General features: G+C 41.0%; 1 protein-coding gene and 1 pseudogene across 1 annotated transcript in view; both read right to left on the bottom strand.

Annotated features, from left to right (window-relative positions):
• LOC128589749 (60S ribosomal protein L10a-like) overlaps window positions 1-25,638 on the bottom strand; it is a 148,295-nt pseudogene that overhangs the window by 22,117 nt on the left and 100,540 nt on the right.
• Window positions 1-25,638, bottom strand: part of SLC39A10 (solute carrier family 39 member 10) — a 167,596-nt gene that overhangs the window by 127,474 nt on the left and 14,484 nt on the right. The window lies entirely within an intron of this gene.

The following is a 25,638-nucleotide window of genomic DNA, read 5'->3' as shown; positions in this document are numbered from 1 at the left end:
ACAGGGTGACCAGGAAGATAAAGAAGTAATCAATTATCTGGGTTTTAAGTGGAGAATTAAAGTTTGGCCTAAAGATTACTTTCCCTATTTTTTTTTTTTTTTTTTTTTTGGAGACAGAGTCTCACTATGTTGCCCTGGGTAGAGTGCTGTAGCATCACAGCTCTCAGCAACCTCAAACTCTTGGGCTTAAGTGATTCTCTTACCTAAGCCTCCTAGTAGCTGGGACTACAGGCGCTCAGCGCAATGCCAGGCTATTTTTTTGTTATTGTTGTCATTGCTGTTTTATCAGTACCTGGCCAGTTTCGAACCCACCATCCCCGTGCATGTGGCTGGCACCCTAACCACTGAGTATGGGCTCCGAGCCAAGATTACTTTTCATATTGTTCAACGGCATGGTAGATGAGGGCAGGCTGGAGCCAGAGTGCTGTCCAGGCCTGGAGGTCTGCACTGGAGTGAACTTTCCTTTGCGTTTTCTCTGCTAGACAGGAAGGAACAGAGGGCAATAAGTCCTAATGTTTGTTTATAGTGAAAGGCTTCTGATATAATTTACTTGCTCCTTTTTTTGTTAAGAACTAGGGCAAAACAAATCCCTATCTTCATAACCACTTGTTTTCTCCAGACATTTTAGGAACAAGACACCCTTTCTTCCGTTCTTCTTGTAGGCACTCCCCAGCTGTGGGGAGGCTGTGACTGGTGATGAACATTTGGAAAGATTCAGGTTGGCCGAAGAATCATGCTCTGGCATTCCTACTTCACATCTGCATTTTCAGCCAGGAGATTGCTGCTTCATTCCTTACCCAAAGTACTGCCAGTTGCCAGCTGGCTGCATTTAAGAAATTGATTTAGAGATCTTAGGGGGTGGAGATGTAGAGAATGAAAAAAAAAAAAAACAAAAAAAAAAACTTAGACCAAAGTTAATGAAGACCATAACAGACGATGTTACACCTGAGCATTAGATTTAAATAATATATATGGGGGTGAAGAACTAAGAATTTAGGGCCCATGTATTAAATGTTTTATACGCAACACTACACTTAACCCTCATGATAGCTCTATAACCTAAAAATGAATATCTCCTTCAATGTATCAATGTAGCGAATTGTACTTGTACCCTATAAATATATACTAATAAATAAGTAAATAAATAAAAATTAATTTCTTTATTTCATAAGTGGAAATATCAGGCTTGAAGAAACAAAGGTGTCCAATCTATCTAACACCAAAACTATTCTATCTCATCACTGGTCAGGCAAGAATATAAATGAGTTAAAATAGATGGTAATCTCCTTGAGGACAAAGTTGATCACTGTTTTTTTTTTTTTTTTTTTTTGATACACAGTCTCAGTTTGTCACCCTTGGTAGAGTACCCTGGTATCATAGCTCACAGCAACTACAAACTTTTGAGCTCAAGTGATTCTCTTGCCTCAGCCGCCAGAGTGAGCTGGGACTACAGGGGCCTTCTATATAGAGACGTGGTCTTGCTCTTGCTCAGGCTGGTCTCAAATCCGTGACCTCAGGCAATCCACCAGCCTGGTCCTCCCAGAGTGCTAGGATTTACAGGCTCTGATCACTCTTCTTTTTGTATGGCATAGAATATGTCTTCATGTGCTAGGTGCATGCTTCCAAACAGGTGCGCAAGAGATAAATGTTGATTTTTTAAAAAAACTAAATTACAGGCACATGCTCACACACACCACACACTTTCTCAAACCATATGCAAGTACCTTTATCATTATCAGTATTGACTTAAATGCCTGCAGAAAAAATAAAATCTACTTATTTAATACAATACAGTAAAAAGTCTAAAAAAATGACAAATGGTAACAACCAAAAGAGCGAGAAAGCTGACTGCTGAATGACATTTGCTTGTCTTTACCTTTTTTTTGTTTTGTTTTGAGCCAGAGTGCCATGACGTCAATAACTCATAGCAACCTCAATCTCTTGGGCTCAAGTGATCCTCTTGCCTCAGCCTTCTAAGTAGCTGGGACTACAGCCGCAGGCCATAATGCCCGACTATTTTTAGAAACAGTGTCTTGCTCTTGCTTAGGCTGGTCTTGAACTCCCGAGCTCAAGCGATCCACCCACCTTGCTAAGATTACAGGCAAAGACAAGCTCCATGCCTACTTGTCTTTACCTCAAAGGCAAATTGGCTAATATCTGTTTTTCCACAAATAACAAAAAAGTAAGCACAAACTGACCCCAAATGTGGGATCACTTTAAAAAAATGCAAACACAAGATGGAACCCACTAAGCAGACTAAAATCCAACTAGTTTTAGTAAGTTTATACCCTTTAGACCAAAAATCCAAAAGCTAACGGAAATCTTTTTCATTCTGTCACCCAGGCTAAAGTGACCTGGCATCAGCCTAGCTCACAGCAACCTCCAACTCCCAGGTTCAAGCAATTTTCCTGCCCCAGCCTCCCCATGTGCAGTCTCCCAGGTAGCTGGGACTATAGTTGCCTGCCACAACGTCCAGCTGATTTTTAGTAGAGTTGGAGTCTCACTCTTGCTTAGGCTGATCTTGAACTCCTGAGTTCAAGGGATCCTCTAGGATTCTCCTCCTGAGCTCTAAGTTTCCCACCGTGCTAGGACTGCAGGCATGAGTAAAATCTTTCTTTACTAGATTTTGACCCTATTTCATTTTTAGTTTCTCTATGTGGAAGAAAAGCTCTGAATAAGATTTCAAAAAATTTTTCAAAAAATTTTTTTAAAACATGTTTTTTTTTTTTTTGAGATAGAGTCTCACTCTATCACCAGAGCTGGAGTGCAGTGGCTCATCATAGATCACTGCAACCTCCAACTCGTGGACTCAGATGATCCTCCTACCTCAGCCTCCCAAGTGGTATAAGTGAGACTATAGACACGCACCATCGAGCAGGATATTTTTTTTCCTTTTTTTCTTTCTTTTTATCTTTTATTGTAGGGATGAAATGTCTCTCTCTTGCTCAGGCTGGTCTCCCACTCCTGGCCTGAACCAGTCCTTCTGCCTCAGTCTCTCAAAATGCTAGGATTACAGGTGTGAGCCGCCAGACTTAGCCTAAGATTTAGATTCTGAATGCCTTATTTTTTAAATGGGAATTACAGTCTGAAATTAGTTTATTTACTTTTAAAATAAGTCATAATTTGCTACTGAAGAATTGGATGTGGGCCTTTGCATTGTTAAAGACAGTTGTTAATAATTCTTCTTTTTTTTTTGAGACAGAGCCTCAAGCTGTCGCCCTGGGTAGAGTGCTGTAGCATCACAGCTCACAGCAACCTCCAACTCCTGGGCTCAAGTGATTCTCCTGCCTCTGCCTCCCAAGTAGCTGGGACTACAGGCGCCTGCCACGACGCCTGGCTATTTTTTGGTTGCAGCCATGATTGTTGTTTGGCGGGCCCAGGATTGGATTTGAACCTGCCAGCTCAGGTGTATGTGGCTGGTGCCTTAGCCGCTTGAGCCACAGGCGCTGAGCCAATTGTTAATAATTCTTTGCAGTTAAAGACATGCAGAATTCCAAGGTGGTACAGTTTGTAGTTTTCTTCACCTTAACATTGTGCATTTGCCTAAGGTTGAGTAACTGAGAATTTAAAGTTATTTCTGAATTATCCGGGATGCGTGTGCTTGTGACCCTGAACCCACTAGCAGGTAATCAGTTAAATCTCTATTCAAACATCCTGGTTAGGTCCACTTTTTAGATTATAGAAAAGAAAAAAAAAGTGGTATTTCTTTCTATCAAGATTTTATCTTCTTTATTTTATTCATGGTACAGTTAATAGACACTCCTGAAATTTTAATAATGTGCACCTATTCTCTGTAAATTTTTTCTTCCATTATTCAAATTGTTTACTCTTACTGTTTACTTTTGTGGTTCTCCTTTCAATGTCTTTTAGAATGGTTGCTTTCTGTAAAAGGAAATGTCTACATTAGCTCAATTTTAGGAATGTAAACATCTCTTTTTCAATGATTTCAGGTTATTTTGGAGAATTATCTCCAACTGACTCCTGTGTACAGTCTGTTGTCCACATTAGGGTCCTTTAATCAACTGGGTTAAGCACATAAATTTCCTTCTTGTTCCTGCTTTCCCCATTTTTAATGTTTTGCATTGTCTCAGCATCTTCTCAATTTTAATTCATTTTTTTTCCTATTCCTTTTGTGAATCTATATATTTCTTCCTTTTGATGGATAACCACTTCATTCTATTTTAAGGTCTTCAACGTTTTTACTTCGGTTTCCCTCTGAGTCCCCTGGTGATTCCAATTCAATAATACAGCAAAGGATTTTTGAATGGCTCACTCCTCAATTATGAGTATAACCACTTATTTCTGGTGTCTAATGTGGGGTCAGGTCTGTCACTCTGCTCTATCCCTATATGACTAAAGACATTACTACCCCAAAATGAAATATTAAAAAAAAAGTCCAACTCTTTAAACAACAGCATATACTTTACTAAGTAACAATGCCATTTAACAAATGGTAAATAAATAAAACTTACCTTTAGAGAAGATTTCAAAAGATGGTTTAGAACTTTTGCCTCTTTATTTCAGCTCAATCCAACTCAGCTAACAATTATTGAAGCCTCTCAGGTCCAGGGCCTAAGGAGACCACAAATAGAAGGACAAAGCAAGTCCCTCCTCCTAAATTTGCCTTCATTTAGATCAGCTAAGGTGCTAGTTAGGTCTTTGAGAAAAACACCAAGCTTTATATAAGGTGTTTTCCTTGAAGGGTGCTTAGTAACTATTTTCCCCAGCCAAGCAGGATCTTAGGTTCTCCCCTTCCTTTTAAAGTTTCAGGTTGTTCCTTAACTATTCTTTTTACACTGGGTACCCTCAGGGGGTTATATCTGACTTCCGACTTCCATATTTAATGCGTTTTAATTTGGCCTTGTAATGATGTCTGTATATGCATTCATGAGCTCATCTTTCCCTTAGGACTTACACGGGTAGCAGAGATTAAATTGGCATTCTCTTCTACTTCTTGGCAATTGCAAGTCTGACTTCATGAATACCTTTATTTCTGTGTTTGCATCTAAATGTTTAAGAGAGAGCATGATTACCTGATTGAATAAATAAAACAAGTTCTTTAGACCGATTTTTTAAATCACAGTATAAGTTTAGTAAACTGCTAACACACACCTTCTGGCTCTCTGCCTGCCCCCCCGCCCCCCCAGCTTTTTTTTTTCTTCCTGTTAGAGATCCCTTAGTAATCTTCCATGATTTGTATCATTTTCTGGTAAGCACGCATTATGTTCCTACCCTGAGTGTAATAGTTCATGCATAGTTTGTCTACTTTATTGGCCCAAACCAAAAAACGTATTTTGCATTTGGAGAGAAAGAAAAGTGTTTCCCTACCCATTACTCTTCTTTTGGCAAGGACAGTGGGACAGAAGAGAGTGGGTGGGAGAGAATAATTGCCTAAAACAGAAACCAGCGAAGGCTGATTCAAACCAGGGAAAGCTGTACTGTCACCTTTGAGAGGGTTATGGTCCGAAGAGATTCTTAATTGAAATGGTATCAAATACCACCTCCTAACTCAAACAAGTCAATAGCAAGAAAATGAATAACCCAATCAAAAAATGGGCAGAGACCTAAAATAGATATTTCTCAAAACAAGGCATGCAAATGGCCAACAGATATGTGAAAACATACTTATCAACATCAATCCTCTGATAATTGCAAATTGAAACTACCGTAATGTATCACCTCACACCTGTTAGAGTCTATCATCAAAATACAAAAAAATGGCCAGGCACAGTGGCTCAGGTTTGGTAATCCCAGCACTCTGGGAGGCTGAGGTGGGCAGATCGCCAGAGCTCGAGAGTTTGAGACCAGCCTGAGCTGGAGGGTGACCTCCTCTCTAAAAATAGCCAGGGATTGGGCGGCGCCTGTGGCTCAGTCGGTAAGGCGCCGGCCCCATATACCGAGGGTGGTGGGTTCAAACCCGGCCCCGGCCAAACTGCAACCAAAAAATAGCCGGGCGTTGTGGCGGGCGCCTGTAGTCCCAGCTACTCGGGAGGCTGAGGCAAGAGAATCGCTTAAGCCCAGGAGTTAGAGGTTGCTGTGAGCTGTGTGAGGCCACGGCACTCTACCGAGGGCCATAAAGTGAGACTCTGTCTCTACAAAAAAAAAAAAAAAAAAATAAATAAATAAATAAAAATAGCCAGGCACTGTGGCAGGCACCTGTAGTCCCACCTACCTGGGAGGCTGAGGCAAGAGAATTGCTTGAGTCCAGGAGTTTGAGGTTGCTGTGAGCTAGGAGGCCATAGCACTCTACCAGGGGTGACAAAGAGAGGCCCTGTCTCAAAAAAAAAAAAAAAAAGAAGGGAACGTTGTCATTGTGACAGATGGATGAACCTGAGGACATGAAATAAGCCAGGCCCGGAAAGACAAATACTGGACAATCTCTCTTACATGTGGAATCTCAGAAAGTCAAACTCTTCTATACAAAAGTAGAATGAATGGTGGTTACAGAAGCTGGGAAGACGGGTAGATGGAGAAAGTGGAGATACTGACCAAAGGGTACAATGTTTCAGTTAGACATGAGGAGTAAGCTTTAATGATCTACTGCACAGAAGGGTGACTGTAATAAACAATAATACACTATAGATTTCAAAATGGCTTAAAGGATGGATTTTAAATATTCTCACCAGAAAAAAATGATACATAAGTGAGATGATGGATTTGTTAATTAGCTTGATTTAATCAGTCGCAATGTATATATGTAACAAAATACCACATTGTATTTCATAAATAGACACAATTATTTCTCAGGTAAAGATAAAATACAGGATGGTCATGGTGGCTCACACCTATAATCCTAGCATACTGGGAGGCCAAGGCAGGAGGATTGCTTGAAGTCAGGAATATGAGACCAGCATGAGCAGGCACGAGACCTCATCTCTACTGAAAATAGAAAAATTATCCAGGTTTCACTGGCATGTGCCTGCAGTCCCAACTCCTCAGGAGGCTGAGGCAGGATGATCACTTGAGTCCAGGAGTTTAATGTTGCAGTGAGCTATGATGATACCTCTGCACTCTACCCAGGGTGACAGAGGGAGCCTGTCTCAAAAAAAAAAAAAAAACATTAAACACTACCTATCCACACTCTTTTTTTTTTTTTTTTTTTGTAGAGACAGAGTCTTACTTTATGGCCCTCGGTAGAGTGCCGTGGCCTCACACAGCTCACAGCAACCTCCAACTCCTGGGCTTCAGTGATTCTCTTGCCTCAGCCTCCCAAGTAGCTGGGACTACAGGCGCCCGCCACAACGCCCGGCCATTTTTTGGTTGCAGTTTGGCTGGGGCCGGGTTTGAACCCGTCACCCTCTGTATATGGGGCCGGTGCCCTACCGACTGAGCCACAGGCGCCGCCCCTATCCACACTCTTAAACTACTCCTCTTTCAGCTTCAATCTCCTCCCTCATTAACGTAATTCTCATACTCTAATTTATAGTCATTTCTACATTGTCTTACAAGTTAAGCATACAACATTTTAAATTTTTTCTTGAAACAGCTCAAGATGAACAGCTCTTAATGCTTGATGATATAAGCCTTCATAGATGTAAGAGATATGAAAGGAAAGGAAGCAGGATATTAGGATTTTTAAACAGAACATGAAAATATCCCATTGTATCTGGATCTTCTTATGAAGAATTACAGCTACATTTTAACCTCTTGGAGTTAACTTATTTAACTTGATCTCTTTCTCTATCACCTTGGCCTTCAACATATGTTTAAAGGAAGAATTTAAGGAGTTAAAATACAATTTGCAGGCATGGTGCCCGTAGCTTGGTGGTTAGGGCGCTGGCCACATGCACCAAGGATGGCGGGTCCGAACCCAGCCCGGGCCTGCTAAACAACGGTGACAACTACAACGACAACAACAAAAATATTGTGGTGGGTACCTGTGGTCCCAGCTTCTTGGGAGGCTAAGGCAAGAGAATTGCTGAAGCCCAAGAATTTGAGGTTGCTGTGAGCTGTGACATCACAGCACTCTACCGAGGGCGACATAGTGAGACTCTGTCTCAAAAAAAAAGTGCAATTTGCGTGTATCTAAATATATATGTGTATATATGTGTGTGTGTATATACATATAATAGAATATATATACTAGATAATTACCATAATGTTCTGCCTAGCAATTGAATTGCACAAATATGTATGTAATTGGTTATGAAAAAGTTTCCTGATCATTTGGGATGACAAAATTTAGTCAATATTTCTCATATTAAGTTCCGGGAGTGGTTGCCCATGCTTTTTTCTGGGGCCACTGATGTTCCCAAACTGCCAGCTGGGTCACTGCTGCAACAGTCTCAAAACAGAAAGGCAAAGAGATTGCCATTATAAAGGGTCATTAAAATTAGGGGGAGGAAGTCACCTCTGAGCCTCCCTTCAGTAAAATTCTAAAGAGAAAAAGAGAAAGAAACTTTGCAACTTGGAAGATTAAGCATAGTTTCCTGTTGAACTGTACAAAGCCCCTGTGTGCTTTGCTGAGGGTGAGAAGCAGCTCACCTCTGGCATGGGGCTGCGGGCACTGCACAGACGTTGCTCTCTGCCTGTAATGCTCCAAGTGTGCAACCACCAAGAAGGCAAAGTAAGGTAATGCAGATGGAGCCCCCGATTTCTAGATTGGGACACAGGCGGGATGAGAAATCCTCCACGCAGTCCAGAAAGACCAAAGGGCAGGTTGGGCCGTCAGACCCAGATTAAGCAACTTGGTACTAGACACATTTTCAATCTCTTGTCCCACATCACACTGTGTTCCAGTTTAAGGTTTAATAGCATGTCTGAGAGTGCACACCAGGCACAGTGGCATGCTGCTGCAGTCCCAAGGACTAAGGAGAATCACTTGAACTCAGGAATTTGCGACCAGCGTGGGAAGAAAGGAAGACCCTATCTCTCTGTTCTTTCTTGTTCAAAAAACTAAGTACATTATTTGAGGTCAGATACACCGGGTTTGGGTCCCAGCATTGCCATTCATTGCTCAGTTAGGTAATCACACATGCACCGAGTACCCTCCTGGTCTCTGTTTCCTGATTTGTAAAGTAGCATAACAATCACACCTACTTCACTGGGTGCTTGTTGTGCAGGTTGGATGACATAATGTATGTAAATAAAGCCTTTAGCACCATGCCTGGCATTCTCAGTGGATGGTAGCTCAAAACAAACCGTGCAACATCAAATGCACAGCCTCTTCTGTCTGGTAGAGGTTGAGGGAAGTCTGTGTAGTATGAGAAATCAGGTAGGTTGTAACCTGCTGAGCAAGGGCTGCCATGCATCCTTTGTTTCTTCATACTCCCCATCTGTGCCAGGGCCCGAGGTCGCTGAAGGCATGTGTTCACTCATGGAATGCTGATTCTGTATCAAGTAGTTAGTTATGCGTGGGGGCATATTGGTGAACACCTCACAGAGATTTGATAACCACATAAACACAAATGAATGTCACTATAAGAAGGAAAAAACCAAGATTCTATTCTAGGTGGGCTGACAAAGGAAGGCCTCTGGGAAGAAGGGAAATTCAGGCAAAGACACACCAAGGTAAGAGCAGGTGTGGTTTGATTTCACGCCTTATATCCTTTCTTGGCAGAGCTCATGCTAATCACTAACTTTATCTGTCCTGTAACTTCCTGTAGTTTCTGTCTGTCACTCTCCTGAGGTGATGAGAGGCATCCAGGACAGACTACTTCCTAAACTAGAGTGGCCTCAGGGCCCTCGTCACCTAGCCACTGGATGGCCATATACACACCAGTGCAGGCTGTCGCTACATAAGGACACCAGGGAAGCCAAGTGTCCTGGCCTGAGGCTGTCTCTTCATGCCTGTGAGGAAGGGGTGCTTTTTTCTGTTTCACACAACAACTGCCTGGTGGCCTTGGGCATTCTCAGAATAAGAGCATGCACAGAAACCACAGAAAGGTTTTCAAAAGCAGGCTGGTGCTAGGGACTTAAGACACCCTCCCAGAACAACCCTAGTTAATTCCTAAGTAGAGGAGAGGCAGAGAACCTGTCTCTACTGCAGTCTTACACCGTGACTTATAATCAGCTTTTCAGAGGAAGTGTATGTTTCCTCCTCTCACACCCGAGGGAAGCCGGTCTGTGCTGGCTTCCTAGCTTACTAGGTGATGGGGGCCCTCCTTAGACCCTGCTGTCTAGGTTCTTACACAGCCCTCATTTCTTCCACCAGGTCCTCCTGTTAAGGGGCCTATCTGGCAGTTGACCGTCCCCAAAACTATGACTAATGGTCTCCTCCTCAGGTTCTCAAAACCAAATAGTTCTATTTGATTGGGAATGGTTTACCTTCATACCAGAGCAGAATCATTCTTCCTGATTATCTAAAAACAAGGCACAAATAATTTCTTTTGAGTAATACTAACCTGTGGGAGTATTAGAAAAAGAAATAGTCTGGGGAGAAATGTAGAAGACCATGAGCTAAAAACAAGAGAATGTTAAGTTAATGCCTGCATACACCCAGCCGTGCCTAATTAAAAGATTTCAGGGGTAGAGGAAAGTTTTTATAGAAAATTATGTTAAATTGATTCCAATAGGTTTAACCAAAAATTCCACACATACTACCCTCTTGGCTAGCTTTCATATATGCTAAGACCTAGAATTATGAAGGGAAATTTTCAGGCTAAGACATGCTTTGGCCTCATTAAAAACATTTCAGACTAGCAAGCGGGACTCTATGATTTTACAGATAGCACTTAAGACAAGAACTGGCAAAACTGGCCAGACGTGATTTCTATCAAGGTTTTCTTGGAGGAAGTTAAAAAAGAAAAAGAACAAGGTATTAGTCTCTTAGAAAACTGAAATGACAGAGAGTAGAGTTGAACATCAATAGTGTGCAAATTTAATATGGATTAATTTAGATGCATTAATTAAGAAAAATATAACCTCCTATTACATTTGGAGACTGTACAAATATAACTCTAATTAATAGGTTTCATAATTCCAAACTGGTCACTATCCCAATGCAGAAATCCTTGTTTTTCTAGCATGCCAATGTATTTATAGCAATTTAAAGGATGTTGCAAAAATCTCAGAATAAAATCAATATTGAATTGCCTGAATTAAAAAAAATGTAATATAACATTTAGGGGGAATAGGAGGCTACTCTAAAAAGTCTATAATCTCTATTGTAAATACTACAATTCATTTCTGGGCTACAAAAGTGACTGTATTTCTTTCAAAGAGTCCTGCAAAGAAACAAAAGCTTTGTTAAGACAGAGGACAATAAAAAAATTGCAATCATTAAATAATGTACTTATGATATAAGAATTTCAGTGCCATAATCCTTTCTTTTTTAAATGTAGCTCCATCCTATATCCATCCTCAGCTGTCCATCATGAAATCACATTTGTTCTAACTCTCCATAAATGTAATTAAGGTCTTTTTCTCTGAGATGTTTTCTTTCATAACATTATTGAAAGTCAGAAACCTCTTAAAGTTTAAATGATTGGTTAAATAAACCCTCAGTGATAGATTCAGAAATGCATTATACGTGGCCATTCAACTTCATGCTCATGTGCAAATGTTTTATGCTAGTAAGATTGACGCACTGGTGAGATGCGAAGTTATTCTTCAATCATCTCAATGTTTAGAATTCTGGGTGAGGGTAAAAAACGGAAATCGTAGTCATGACATAGATTATGTATTCATTCATTCATACAACAAATATTTACAAAGAACCTATAGTTCTAGGTACTTAGGATGTATCAATGAACAAAAACTATAGACACCATCAGACAACTTGACCTAATTGACATACATAGAGCACTCCATCCTGAAACAGCAATTTTAAGAAGATACGATAAATTTTGAACCTAAAATAAATCTCGGGCAGTGCCTGTGGCTCATTGAGTAGGGCACTGGCCCCATATACCAAGTGTGGTGGGCATTGAGTAGGGCACTGGCCCCATATACCAAGTGTGGTGGGTTCAAACCTGGCCCTGGCCAAACTGCAACAACAACAACAACAAAAAATAGCCGGGCGTTGTGGAGGGTACTTGTGGTCCCAGCTACTTGGGAAGCTGAGGCAAGAGAATCACTTAAGCCCAAGAGCTGGAGGTTGCTATGAGCTGCGACGCCACAGCACTCTACCGAGGGTGACAAAATGACACTGTCTCTTAAAAAAAAAAATTCAATAACTTTAAAACGATTTAAAACATAAAAAGATGTCCCTGGCCATATGGAAGGAAACAATGGGGTTTAAGACACATTACCCCCAAATACAGTACGCTGGCATTTGAGAAAACTAAAGTCTCTCTCATTTTCCCTTTCCCCTTCCTCCCAGAAGCAGGTATAAGCAGGCCACTCCTATTCCAAGTGCCGTCCATTGCCGCATTTCCCCCAGTTTATTAGCAATAGATGATACTCTTTCATGCTCCAGCCATACTTCCCTGTGACTGTCCACTTTCCTCAAACCTAAGCGTAAAAGTACAGAGGTTTACCTGTCTGGGTCTTCATTTCCTTCTGAAGGCTATTGTGCCATATAAAACTGATGTTAAGTAAATTTGTATGTTTTTCTCCTGTTAATCTTACTTTTGATACAGAGTTCTCAGTCATGAACGAAGCAATTGGACATCTTTTCTCCCCTACCTAAACAAGAATTCAATTAATTTTTTAGATACATAAAAATACTCAAATATTTGGATTAAGCAACATACTTCTAAATAGCACATGGTAAAAAGAAGAAAATACTCTGTGCAGTAAGTAAAAATTGAAACACCACGTAGCTAAATTCATGGTACGAAGCTAAAGTGGTAGTGATGAGAAATTTATACTAGGTAATTCCACATGCTTATATCAGAAGAGAAAAAAGTTCTAAAATAAATGAACTAGGTTAGCCAGGCGTTGTGGCGGGCGCCTGTAGTCCCAGCTACTCGGGAGGCTGAGGCAAGAGAATCGCTGAAGCCCAGGAGTTGGAGGTTGCTGTGAGCTGTGTGAAGCCACGGCACTCTACCGAGGGCCATAAAGTGAGACTCTGTCTCTACAAAAAATAAATAAATAAATAAATGAACTAGGCTTTCATGTTAAGCAACTATAAGAGGAACAAATGAAACCCAAGGTGAAGAGAAGAAAGGAAAAAGACAGAGTAAAAATCTACTGAGTCGGAAAATAGGCAATAATAATAAAAGCTGAAAAACATTAGAAGCTCCAGTCTAACCAAAAGTGGAATTTTTTCAACATGTTGCTAAATCAATTTCTGACTTGCTAAGAAAATCCTTCAAATCCTATCATTTCTCTTGAAGAAGGACGCTTGAATGTAGCAGCATATTCCTATTGAAATTGAAGTGACAGTTACTAAAGAAAATAAAACGGGGCTGGGCACAGTGGCTCAACCTGTAATCCTAGCACTCTGGGAGGCCAAGGCAGGTGCATTGCTTGAGCTCAGGAGTTTGAAACCAGCCTCAGCAAGAGCAAATCTATACTAAAAATAGAGAAAAATTAACCAGCATTGTGGTGGGTGCCTGTAGTCTCAGCTACTTGGAAGGCTGAGTCAAGAGAATCGCTTAAGCCCAGGAGTTGGAGGTTGCTGTAAGCTGTGACTCCCCAGCACTCCACCCAGGGTGACAGAGTGAGACTGTCTCAAGAAAAAGAAAGATAGAAAGACAGAGAGATAGGGCGGCACCTATGGCTCAGTCGGTAGGGCGCCGGCCCCATATACCGAGGGTGGTGGATTCTAAACCCAGCCCCGGCCAAACTGCAACCAAAAAATAGCCGGGCATTGTGGCGGGCGCCTGTAGTCCCAGCTACTCGGGAGGCTGAGGCAAGAGAATCGCTTAAGCCCAGGAGTTGGAGGTTGCTGTGAGCCGTGTGAGGCCACGGCACTCTACCGAGGGCCATAAAGTGAGACTCTGTCTCTACAAAAAAAAAAAAAAAAAGAAAGATAGATAGAAAGAAAGAAAGAAAGGGGTGGTGCCTGTGGCTCAGTGAGTAGGGCGCCAGCCCCATATACCCAGGGTGACAGAGTGAGACTGTCTCAAGAAAAAGAAAGATAGAAAGGGAAGGGAGGGAGGGAGGGAGGAAGGAAGGAAGGAAGGAAGGAAGGAAGGAGCGCTGATGGCTCAGTGAGTAGGGCGCCAGCCCCATATACCGAGGGTGGCGGGTTCAAACCCAGCCCCAGCCAAAGTGTAACAAAAAAATAGCCGGGCGTTGTGGCGGGCGCCTGTAGTCCCAGCTGCTCGGGAGGCTGAGGCAGGAGAATCGTGGAAGCCCAAGAGCTGGAGGTTGCTGTGAGTCCTGTGCCGTCATGGCACTCTACCAAGGGCAGTAAAGTGAGACTCTGTCTCTACAACAACAAAAAAAAAAAAAAAAAAAAAGAAAGAAAGAAGGGGGGGGTAGGAGAGAAAGGAAGAAAGGGAAGAAAAGTAAAAAAGAAAATAGGGGAAGCAAACAGAAACAAATGAAAAAAGTGAATGGCTTTATAGATTGGTATAAAGCATTTAACACAGTAAGAAGTAAAAATATCCAAGAGAAACAATGTTATTCAAAAGTCAGAAAGGAAGTCTTTATCTCCCAATAAGGAGGCAAAGAGAAAAAAGTCCAAACAGATGGACAGGGCTTTATGGGCAGCCTTCCTGTTGGATTTGTGGCTGCCAAGTAGTATAGGGCATCTCCAGAAATTAAGATCTATACTACATGAATTTATTATCTAGAGATGTGACATTAATTAAATCGCAGTGTTTGCAACCAGTCTCATATTCAAAGGACACTCCCTAGCTTTTGCAGAATACACTGTCAGCCACTATATTCAAGGAGCCTTTCTTCCACTTCAGTATGAGAGCAGCATTCTTCATTATAGCAATTAGACTTTCAACTCTCTGGGGAGTGAAGATCCCCTGCTGATTTCCAACAATTATCCTAACTCGCCTTGCACTGCATTAGTGGTTCCTGGCACTCTCCTGCTGATATGATGGACTCGTATGTGATGAAACAATTGTAGAAGATAGACGAAATCTAAAGGGCTAGTGTATTGACTTAGGACATTTCATTTTCTTGTTAAAAGCAAGATCTTTTATACTGTACCGTAACTTTTCCTTCTATTTCTTTAACTTATTAAAAGAAGGTACTTTTTTTTTCATAACAAACAATTCCTGAAGGAGACTGTTCTAAATATTTAAGGGCAAGGGATTCTGAGAAAGTACAACCTTGGAAGCATGCTGTTCAAGCCTAATGAAAAGGAGCACATTCTTGAAAATGCGACAGAGTGTGCATATAGAAATAAGTAATCCTGGCCGAGTGCAGTGTCTCGTGCCTGTACTCCTATCTCTCCGAGAGGCCCAAGTGGGTGGATTACTTGAGCTCAGGAGTCCTAGATCTGAGCAAGAATGAGACCCTGTCTTTATTAAAAATAGAAAAACTAGGGCGGCACTTGTGGCTCAAGGAGTAGGGCGCCGGTCCCATATGCCGGAGGTGGTGGGTTCAAACCCAGCCCCGGCCGAAAAAAATAAATAAATAAATAAATAAAAATAGAAAAACTAGCCAAGCATAGTGGTGGGTGCCTAAAGTCCCAGCTACTTGGGAGGCTGAGGCAAGAGAATTGCTGGAGCATTAAGAGTTTGAAGTCGCTGTGAGCTATAATTTAATAGCACCTCTAGCCTGGATGACAGAGTGAGACCCTCTCTCAAAAAAAAAAAAAAAAAAAAAAAAAAAACAAGAAAGAAAAAAGAAAAAAAGGGAAGAAATACATAATCCTGACACAATGAAACATTTCCTGCAGTTTGTGAGGACAGTGAGATTTCAGAGAAGGCTTGCTGGCTTGAGGGAATGACTTAAGAGAGGAAGATTTGTCCCTAACATGTAGCTGAGTCCAGTGGGACTGAGGAGCCCACTTCACTCAGGGAAATGGGTTCCACAAGGACTGTATGTGCCCCAGGTGGAGCAAAACATGAGGCTGTGAGAGACTGTTATACCCAACATGCTGGAGCCTCACTTCATGGCCTACCGTGATGCTGATACTGGAAGGCACCAGCTAACTCCACTGTTACCGAGGATGATGGCTAAAGAATGGTTCAGAGGAAACCAAGCCATCCCATGTTTTGTCTATACTGCCCAACTATTCTCGTTTAGATCATAGCTCCCTTTCAACTGAGCAGGTGTGACCTGTTCGTGTAAGTTTCATTTCCCTCGCCATCCACGTTGTCTGTTTTCTCAAACCAGAAGTAGTGTTGATCAGCCTTGGTAGTTTCCAGTTCTCTGCCTCTTCCCAGCTCCTCAATATGGTTGATCCACATACCTTAAACAACTACCTCTCCTGGTGACCATGGGACAGCTAGGTTCAACTGACTTGACTCACCCCACTGACCCTCACACCCTGCATGGACTGTGCAGCTATGTCACCGTGGCCACCTCTCAGTCACAACATGTCCCACAGAATTCATGCCTGCTCACTCTAAATCCACCAGTTAGAACTCTCCAAGGGAAACCTGCTTGGGTAATCCCTTGGACCCTAATAAAGGCTTTGGCCCATAAGTCCCTTGCTTTCTTTCTTGTGCCCTTACCCACTGGTTGAGTATCCATGTCCCAGACAGCTTTCACGTTGGCCCTGTGAGGCATGCTGCTCTCTTCTCTCCAGGGTCTATAAGTAATAAACCATTTCTGTTCTTTTTTTTTTTTTTTTTGGAGACAGAGCCTCACTCTGTTATCCCGAGTGCCCTGGCATCACAACTCACAGCAACCTCAAACTATTAGGCTCAAGCGATCCTCTTGCTTCAGCCTCCTAAGTAGCTGGGACTATAGGTATAAGTAACAACACCCAGCTAGTTTTTCTGGTTTTAGTAGAGATGGGGTCTCACTATTGCTCAGACTGGTCTCCAATTCCTAAGCTCAAGCAGCCACCCACTGACCCTCCTGGAGTGTGAGGATTACAGGTGTGAGCCACCAGGCCTGGCTCCTTGTTGCTTCATGTGTCTTACTGAGTTGCCTCCTTTGTGTCCCACCTGGCTGACACACCTGAACCGAACTTCTTTCTGTTTCAGGACTCTTCTAGAGAGTGGCTATCTTGACAAGAGCCACAAGGGTATGTATCTACCAGTATAAACAAGTTTCCCGTGAGTGGGACACCTGGTCACAGATTGCATATTGAGACATTAGACCACCTGGTAGGATGAAGAAGTATCCTATGAGAAGCACACTGCAAACATCCATGACCACCTCCCCGGGGTCCAATCAGGGCAAAGCTAGAATTTACAGCCACTCTCCAGAGAGACACCTGAGACCAAATTAGAGGACAGTCCAACATAGATATGCCAACTAATCTGACGCTCACAAGTCCTAAAATTGGCTACATGTACTGAAGTTTACTTAAAATACACACGAGAGTGGATTCCGGCTTTCCTCATATTCACTTACATTCTCCAAGCCTGAATGTGAAGTGAGTGGTTGCATTTTGGGTAGGTAACCTTGGGATTGTGTATACTCTTGTGCACACTTAAGCTTTTACTCAATCACCCATGTGTGTTAGCAGAAAAATGGAGAATTCTTTTTTTTTTTTTTTGTGGTTTTTGGCCGGGGCTGGGTTTGAACCCGCCACCTCCGGCATATGGGACTGGCGCCCTACTCCTTGAGCCACAGGCGCCGCCCCAAAATGGAGAATTCTGATAAAACAATGGAACAATTGTAAATTCAATGTCCCACTTTTTAAAAAGATTTCCTAGGGCCTATGAAAAGAACTATATTCTTCAGACTTTAATAGCGAGATAAAAGACTTGGCTCAATTAGAATCAAAACTAATTTTTTAATTCAAAAGAATACCTTTCCTCTCTTTAAAGGCAGCTGGTTATCATTTCCCAGAAAGATATGCTCTTGGCTTCTTCACTTCTTCAGATAATCAAAGATGAATTAAGTCTCAGGAGACACGTATCTAAATGCTTTCTTCCTCTAGTCATTTTCCTAGTATATTCAACCTCAGTTTGACAAAAAAGGTCAGAACTTGAACTTGCACTTGCTGATCATTAATTTTTCTAAAAGAAAATTGCTAATTACGTGGCAGTATCTTCAGAATTTCCATATGGTTGAAAATAGGGCATTTTGGTTTCTGATGTGAAAGAGGAAATCTAACAGCAAATAGCCACTGAAATAGTTTTTCATTATCTTTAGAAATTACTTTAGAGATTACTTGTTTTCTGTTTATGTAACTTACCTTCCTTCTTGTTAATTCTACCAAATCTGTCTGTGCCTTTGGGCTCTCATATGAGTAAAAGGAACTCTCATCAGAATAGCTCTCATTAGTGGAGTATTAATATAATTTGATTAATGTTTTATATTTAGATAACTTGGTAATTTGGCAATAGCTGAGATCATGATTTAGATCAAAGGTTGGCTATGTTCCTTGGAAAGGGCCAAATGGTAAATATTTAGGCTTAGCCAGTCATGCCAGGTCCTTGTGGCACCTACTTAACTTTGCACTTGTAGCTCACAACCAACTCCAGACAATGTATAAATGAGTGAGCGTGCCTTTCTCACAATAAAACTTTATTTATGGGTGAAATGAAAATTTCATATGATTTTTCTGTTGCAAAATAATCTTCTTTTGATTTTTTCCCCAACCATTGAAAAGTGCAAAAAACAACCTAAAGCATCCTTAGCTTTCAAGCTGTGGAAAAACATGCTATGGGTGAGACCTTATGACGTGAAGGAAGAAGTTTAACTTTTGACCTAGAGTCTCAAATCATGAAGGAAGAAGTTAACTTTTGACCTAGAGTCACACTAACCCGTACTCCACCCTGCATTTTCTGTAAAAAGGCAAGTCAAAATGCTTGTTTACTTGCATATCCCATGATTTGGATGGAACTCAGAAATTTCAGGAGAGTCCTTGAGTTGTGGCTTTTAAAAGTTTTCCTTAAGTTTTAATCATGAGAACTGCAGGGAAGTCTAAAAGGCCATAGGTGGCAGGAAGCTAGCCTGCCCCAAATATGAAATTTCCTTCAAGTTCTGTGTTTTATCTTACATGTTGTTGAAAATTATATTCCCCTAAATTTTCTAGTAAAGCTAACGCTCCAAGAAGGTACGCCTGCTTGTACAGATTCTTGTTCCTACAAGGATATGATGTTTGAATCTGAAAGCCAAGGGAGCAAGTTTAGATATTACCATAATTAAATGAACAATTCAGTAAAAATTTAATTGTAGATTTCTATATCGTTGAATAGGAATAGGAATAATTGTTCTGAAAGTAAACTGCTACAATGAGACCTTTTTTTTCTGGTTAGCTTTTCTGTAAAATGGACGGGAAAGGCATAAAGCTATTTATACATAGAAGCGATGACTTTTGGAATGAAAATATGAGAAAACAGTAGGATTAAATCTACTGGAATCTTCCATAAGCAAGATGCAGAGGACAATAGAAAAGTAATAGCAGAAAGAAATTTCCCTTAGATTTAATAGCTTCAATTTTTACAAAAATGTGCATATTTAAGTTACCAAATACCTCTGAGAGTTTTAACTTTCAGATTCTTTCTTATAGCCCCCTTTTATCTGGTCTTCTTCTCCCGACTTAGCAAGATTGACCAATTGATTTATTCGCTGTCCCCCCCACCTACTTTCTCAAAAGTTCAAACCAAAATCTGAAATAAGTTTTGATCGACTTCTAAAAGATTCTTTTCTCACTCTTTTAGTGCAAGCACTTGATACCCTCTTTTCAGAATGTAACCCAAAATTGCACCCTAAAGCTCACAACTGTCTTTTACCCTGGTAAGTTACCATAGCAACCCTCAGATTAGCTTCTGGACAACAGCAACACGGGTTTCATCCTGTTTCCATTACTGTATTACACAGCCCCATCCTGCTCCTCGGATCCTAACATGAGAAAGATAAGTGCTAATTCTTCTGCTTCAGCATGCTTCTCTCCTTTGAAGAGGTGAGATTGGAGAAAGAAATTACCCTCTCTCTCCTTGAAATGATTGCAATCAAGGAAAGAAAACTCAACAAAATGGAGTCAGCATTTTGCCTTTTTTTTTAACATGACAGATGTTAAATCTAGAGTCAAGTTTTACAATATTGGGTGCCCCACCTTCGTGGCTTTACAAATGAAGCTGAAGGGCTACCAACTTTGGAAGGTCAGGGTTCTGACTTGAGAAAAGTTTGAAATCTGACTAGATACAATGCTTTTCCCCAGGCCTCAGATAGTAGAGGACAAAAGCAAGACAAAAGAAAGCTTTGTAGGGGGAGAATAAAAAGATTAAGCCAGCAGGTCCAGCCAGAGGGCAGGGGGCTTTGTAGACTCTCAAAGTTTGTCCTTACTGATTTAATCTTTCTACTCCTTTCCTTCCAAAGATGATTTCCTCCAAGCAGCTGCCCACAAGATACCACCCGGCTCTTGTGTCTGGAAAGTCTAGGAAGAACAGGAAGAAGCAGTGGTATTTTGACAGGTCCCCAAACTTCCCCCTCTTCTGAACTTTGACTCCTTATACATAGCACCAGGGACCTCATATTATACACAACCTGTGTGATCAGGGTTTCTGTTCTAGGATCTTCTTCGACATCTGAGAAGCCTTAATCTTTCTTGTCATGCAAAATTCCAGGGTATACCCTCATGCACAAACACTACTGGTTTCCTTTGATTTTATTTGTACACAAATAAAATTTCTGACAATGGAAAGCCATGCTCTTCTCCCTCTCCCCCCACCATGTTCCAACACTTCAGTTAGCACACCTAGAAATGTCTGGTGGCTAAATGGTTAGGTATTTGGCCAAAAGATGGTGAGACAGAAATAGATTCTGTCTGAGCCATGGTTTAACCTCACTTTATTATTTGTGTAAGAAAAAAAGGAATGACATGCTAGCGTTGACTCCTGTGAAAGCTTTTAGAATCAAGTAGTAAATACTGTAAGGTCTGGGCAGCCTGCAAACATTTCATTCTAGAGGAATATATAGTAGTTTTTCTAATTTAGAGATTCAAACAGTGCAAAAAAGCCTCTTGGTGTACCTGTAGCTGCACCGAGGGACCTGTTTTCCTGCGGGTCCTACAGGCAGAGAGCTCTGTGTCTGTAGCTGGCCTCTTACACACCCAGCCTGCCCTTCAGTCCTTGAAACCTCAATCCTTTAAGTTTCACAGCAAACAATGGGCTATTTTCACTTACAGGAAAGTAATGATTTTCCTATCTGAGGTCCCCTTATAAGAAAGTCTATTACACCCACTTTATTTATGGATACTATGTCCTAAACTAAGAACATTCCAGTGACGGCCATTGAGAACTGAGAAGTACTCCGGTTTGTGGTAATTGAAACGAAGGGAAATGTGGGACTGGGAATAGAAAATCCAGTTGAAGAGGATGGCACATTAGCAAACAGAAAGGAAGCCAAGAGGTAGAAATTCCAGGCCCCAGAGGAAAGAGGCAGCGGAGAACAATGAAATAATCCAATTGCTTACACTCCAGGGTGAGGTTAGTAAGAGAGTTTAAGACTAGATCATCGGGCGGCGCCTGTGGCTCATTCGGTAAGGCGCAGGCCCCATATGCCGAGGGTGGCGGGTTCAAACCCAGCCCCGGCCAAACTGCAACAAAAAAAAAAAACAATAGCCGGGCATTGTGGCTGGCGCCTGTAGTCCCAGCTGCTTGGGAGGCTGAGGCAAGAGAATCGCGTAAGCCCAAGAGTTAGAGGTTGCTGTGAGCCGTGTGACGCCACGGCACTCTACCTGAGGGCAGTACAGCGAGACTCTGTCTCTACAAAAAAAGAAAAAAAAAAAAAAAGACTCTAATATCATGGGTTTAAAAGAGGACTGAGAAATGTAAATGTCTATTTGGCTATACAGACAGAGTAGGTCAAATAAAGAAAATCTGTAAACATTTGTTTTAATTATTAAAGTTATGATGTGACAAATGGCTTGAGGATTGCAATTAATGACAAAAGATGCAAAAACAATCACCACCTTCCATGTCAATAAAAGAAAACAAACCTCTTCAAGATTCATAATATCTGGAACAAGGTAATCTCATTGAGACTAAAGTGAGATCCTGAGGCCAGACTTGGTGGCTCAAGCCTGTAATCCTAGCACTCTGGGAGGCCAAGATGGGCTTAGGAATTCTAGAATAGCCTGAGCAAGAATAAGATGCTGTCTCTATTAAAAATAGAAAAACTAGTGGGGCATTGTGGTGAACACCTGTAGTTCCAGCTACTTGAGAGGCTGAGGCAAGATCTCTTGAGCCCGAGAGTTTCAGGTTGCTGTGAGCTAGGATGACACCATGGCACTCTACCCAGGACAACAGAGTGAGACTATGTCTCAAAAAAAAAAAAAAAAGTGAGACTCTTAATGGTTTTGAACCTATGTATGTGTATGAATGCATATACACACACATAAGTGTATATAAATATATATACGTAAATATATACAGTGAAGGTACAGTGAAGAAAAGTAGTCCTATAAACATTCACTATTACTGATATATCACTTTTATTTAGTGTGTTTACTTTGTTGCTTTGTTTTGGTAAATGGAATAATAATTAATCCTAAGGATTTCTATAAGGCTACTCTTGGCCTCTATTTCGGGAATACTATTTCTCCTGAAGATTTTAACTTTCTAAATCACATACTTTCTAAGGGAGAAGTTTTTGGAAATCCAAACGTAGGATGGACCTCCTACATTAGGAAGCTGAGAGTGTTTCAAGTTAAAAGGGGGTTGGCACCAAGAGTTAATTCACACTTCAGCCCTTTCAGTAGATTGGAATCCGCACTTCCATCCCAGGGAGTGGACACCCTCCAGTCGACTTTGCCTACTGATCTGTCCGGGCCTGTAAGTAATTTTCTTTTATTTTAAAAATTGTATACTTGCCATAGCTAATCTCAAGGTGCAACATATTAAAAAAGAAATTCAAGAGGACAAAACAATTCCAGCAGACAATATGTAATATAAACCAGGATTTGAAAAAAATTTTAACCCATTTTCTGTGTTCAATATTACTTTCTCCCAAAGTATTAATGCTATTTAGTAATCATAGGTTTGCCTTTGTGTCGTACAATTCATTTTTGTATTACCTTTTATGGCAACATTGCGAAAACTGCACACGCTTTTTAAATGTTTTTTTTTTTTTTTTTTTTTTTGTAGAGACAGAGTCTCACTTTATGACCCTCGGTAGAGTGCCGTGGCCTCACACAGCTCACAGCAACCTCCAACTCCTGGGCTTAAGCGATTCTCTTGCCTCAGCTTCCCGAGTAGCTGGGACTACAGGCGCCCACCACAATGCCCGGCTATTTTTTGGTTGCAGTTTGGCCGGGGCGGGTTTGAACCCGCCACCCTCGGTATATGGGGCCGGCGCCTTACCGACTGAGCCACAGGCGCCGCCCTGCTTTTTAAATGTTTTAAAGTGCTTTACATTACATGGACATTTATCTGCATTTATTTTTGTTGTCTCTTATCCTTCCTAATTCCCTTTCATATTCACTTAACATTCTATTTCACCATTTCATAAAACTGTTTTGCAATTTGAATCACTCCCTCTGATGATTCATTTAGAGTAGAAAAATTGTTAGTGTTCAGTTTATTCCTTAATTTTTCTGAACGTATCCCCTCATCATGTAATTTGTTTGGGGATTTAATGATCAATTCAAAGAGAGAAGGTCAGGCTAGCGTATCTTTTTCATTATAATTTTATGTATTTCATTGATTTAATATTTTGCTAGTTCATTTTTCCAACCAGCCTGAAAATCTTTGCTAATCAAATTGCTTATTTTTTTTTACTAAATTACACACAAGCCTCAAACTGTTTATCAAGCTGTTAACTGAAGGACTTTAGTCTTTCTGCTGTTCAAATTACCATGATATTGGGAAACACCATCTTCCAGTAATTCACCAAAATGACAAACACAAAGGGAAAGAGGAGAGGCACCTGATACATGTTCTCTAGGCCTTTTAGAAAACATGGAGTTGTTCCTTTGGCCACATATACGTGAATCTACAAGGTGATATTATAGACATCAAGGGAATGGGTACTGTTCAAAAAGGCATGTCACACAAATGTTACCATGGCAAAACTGTAAGAGTCAACAATGTTACCCAGCATGCTGTTGGCATTGTTGTAAACAAACAAATTAAGGGCAAGATCCTTGCCAAGAGGATTAATGTTCGTATTGAGCATATTAAGCACTCTAAGAGTCGAGGTAGCTTCCTGAAACGTATTAAGAAAAATGATCAGAAAAAGAAGGAAGCCAAAGAGAAAGGTACCTGGGTTCAACTGAAGTGCCAGCCTCCTCCACCCAGAGAACCAACGGAAAGGAGCCTGAGCTCCTGGAACCCATTCCCTATGAATTCATGGCATAATAAGCATGTAACATAGCACACAGGAGTACCAGTGGACCCATGTTTTTAGGTGCAAGAACCTATTTATTCCCCCTGAGCTCATGGCATAATATGTGTACAGCATAGCACACAAGATAACCAATAGTCCCCATGTAACAGTGATACAAGGTGCTGGACCCTATTTTCCATGAATTCAAAAGTCAATCAATGCTATATCACATTCAATGACAAGGTACCTCCCTGAGCTACTGGAAACTCTTCCCTATGAATTCATGACATGGTAGATAAAGATAATAGCCTACTGCTATTGTAAAAACGTTTCTTGTTCATTCACTAAAAGTATGATATTTTTTCCCCCAAATAAGTATTAAAGCAAATTTTAATGTGTCCTGAAAAAAAATTACCATGATATTATAAACCCAAGAGCATGTATATACACCACTATTTGCGACAAAGTTACATATTTCACCGAGTAAAGGGTAAAAATTTTTTTGTTGTTTCCTTTTTATCTAAATTGAAAAGTTCATCAGGAAAGTTAAAACACAATTCTTCTGTACTTTTATACATTGTCTTACATAATGTTGCCTGAGAGTTGTGTCAGACATCCAATATTCTGCATAATTCTCGTAATTGAAGGCAACATTGAGAGGAACAAATCAAACCTATAATCTTTGTCTTATTTGATCTCTCACAATTATAATTATGTGAACCATGCCATTGACTTATAAATTCTTGCATGACACTTACCAACTCCACTCCACGTGTGGAGCAGTGTTTTCAACCTCTTTTATCTCAAGCCCCACCGTAACACATAGTTGAACTTCCATAGCACACTTAAATTATGCTGATCAAAAAAAACTAAACAAAGAATATACTTATTGTGCTTTGAATTTCTTTCAAAAATAATTTAATTCATGATATTTAAAAGTTTTCACAGTATCTGGTGTGCTGCGGTATACCTGTTGAAAATCACTGGTGTAGAAAGATGGCAAAGAATCAGCCATCTCAGTTTTTTCCCCTTGTATTTAATTGCTTTTAAAAGCACAGATCAAGATTGGCCAAGGCAACACAAGGAGACCCTGTCTCTCACCAGCATGGCGGCACATGGCTGTAGCCCTAGCTACTTGGGAGGTGGAGGCAGGAAGAAAGCTTGAGCCTGGAAACAAAAGGTTGCAGTGAGCTGTGATCAAGCCACTGCATTGCAGCCTGGGTGACAAAGTAAGACCTGGTCTCAAAAATAAAATTGAAGAAAAAAAAAGAAAAGAAAATGGGGCCAGGCTGAGACAGGTAGATTGCCTGAGCTCAGGAGTTCCAGACTAGCCTGAGCAAGAACGAGACTCTGTCTCTAAAAAATATCTGGGCATTGAGGTGGGCACCTGTAGTCCCAGCTACTTGGAAGGCTGAGGCAAGACTATCTCCTGAGCCCCAAAGTTTGAGG

The sequence above is a fragment of the Nycticebus coucang genome, chromosome 7 (genome assembly GCF_027406575.1).
Source record: "Nycticebus coucang isolate mNycCou1 chromosome 7, mNycCou1.pri, whole genome shotgun sequence".
Taxonomy (NCBI): Eukaryota; Metazoa; Chordata; class Mammalia; order Primates; family Lorisidae; genus Nycticebus; species Nycticebus coucang.
This window is presented reverse-complemented; position numbering and strand designations above follow the sequence as displayed.